Below are 1,670 nucleotides of genomic sequence, written 5' to 3'. Positions count from 1 at the left end.
GTGGACTTAGAATTTTGATATTATCGGTGACAACAGAGCTTTGAAATCTGCTATTTAGTCGTTATAAGTCGAGAAGCATTGTGAACAACATGATAAATGATTGGTGGAATTCCGTAGGAGCCTTGTCACATAGTATATCATTTGGTCACAGGAAGCATGATCCAAATTTAAATTTGACTGAGGGTAAATGCCACGTTTGTGCGAACGGCTTTCATATCTTTGTGACAAAGGTGAAACTCTTGAAAACGCTTTGTTTGGGTGCAAATATGCTCAAGAAATGGCGGAAGGCAAGTTTCTTTCTTTGTCAGAAAATCACAATTACATCAAAAGCAATATTGACAAATGAATGCAAGAGAGTAGTTTAAGGTTTCCCTGATCAGAGTTCCTACGCTCAGTTCCAAACAAAACCTTCCTATATCTATCTATCTATCTATCTATCTATCTATCTATCTATCTATCTATCTATCTATCTATCTATCTATCTATCTATCTATCTATCTATCTGTCTGTCTGTCTGTCTGTCTGTCTGTCTATGTCTGTCTATCTATCTATCTATCTATCTATCTATCTATCTATCTATCTATCTATCTATCTGTCTGTCTGTCTACCAATATCTATCTATCTATCTATCTATCTATCTATCTATCTATCTATCTATCTATCTATCTATCTATCTATCTATCTATCTATCTATCTATCTATCTATCTGTCTGTCTGTCTGTCTGTCTGTCTGTCTGTCTGTCTGTCTATCTATCTATCTATCTATCTATCTATCTATCTATCTATCTATCTATCTATCTATCTATCTGTCTGTCTGTCTGTCTGTCTGTCTGTCTGTCTGTCTGTCTGTCTATCTATCTATCTATCTATCTATCTATCTATCTATCTGTCTATCTATCTGTCTGTCTGTCTATCTATCTATCTATCTATCTATCTATCTATCTATCTATCTATCTATCTATCTATCTATCTATCTATCTATCTATTTACCGGCACTCATAGAATACACAAAAGAACAACAACGAGCTCGAGTGGAGGCAGACGAGTTCAACTCGCTAAACTTCAGTATTTCGGTAAATAGGTCCATACTTGTTATTGAAAGCAGTGACTTTTGGCTATACCATGGTTGTGAACCGAATAAAAGGTTGGATTCGTTGATGTCAGAAGAGTTCATTGAAGATTCCGAAGATTGGAAGAAGTCTGAATGATCAGCGCCATCCAGAAGATCGAGTTTTCTATCATTTTGTTTGTTTGCCTTGGACAATGACTGAATGTAACTTCAATATATGGTGTGTCAAGAGTCAAAAAACACGGTATTCGTTTTATTTGACCTTGTCTGGTTTTCCGGTGTCTACCTGAATCCTGGAATATAGGCATTGTATAGAAAAACCATTGTTCTTATTCATGTAAAGGGCATTATATATTTGGTTTCTTATCTCGTGAAAAGGTTATCTCTAAGCGCAGACACATTTTTTCTTTTGAATTTCACAATAAATGCCTGAACCCACTTAGGGACGTGTATCAAACTTGTCGAAATTGAGTATTGGATTGTTTTGTCCGTCTTATCGATTTATAAACCAGGTCGCCGGTATCATGTAGAAACTTGGTCGCTCAGGTCAAGCTGAACAGGCGAGCTCAGCCGAGTGCTGAGATGACCTGTGACCTCGGTA

This window comes from Ptychodera flava, chromosome 22 (genome assembly GCF_041260155.1).
Source record: "Ptychodera flava strain L36383 chromosome 22, AS_Pfla_20210202, whole genome shotgun sequence".
NCBI lineage: Eukaryota > Metazoa > Hemichordata > Enteropneusta > Ptychoderidae > Ptychodera > Ptychodera flava.
The sequence above is the reverse complement of the archived record's forward strand: the minus strand, read 5'-3'. Positions refer to the sequence as shown.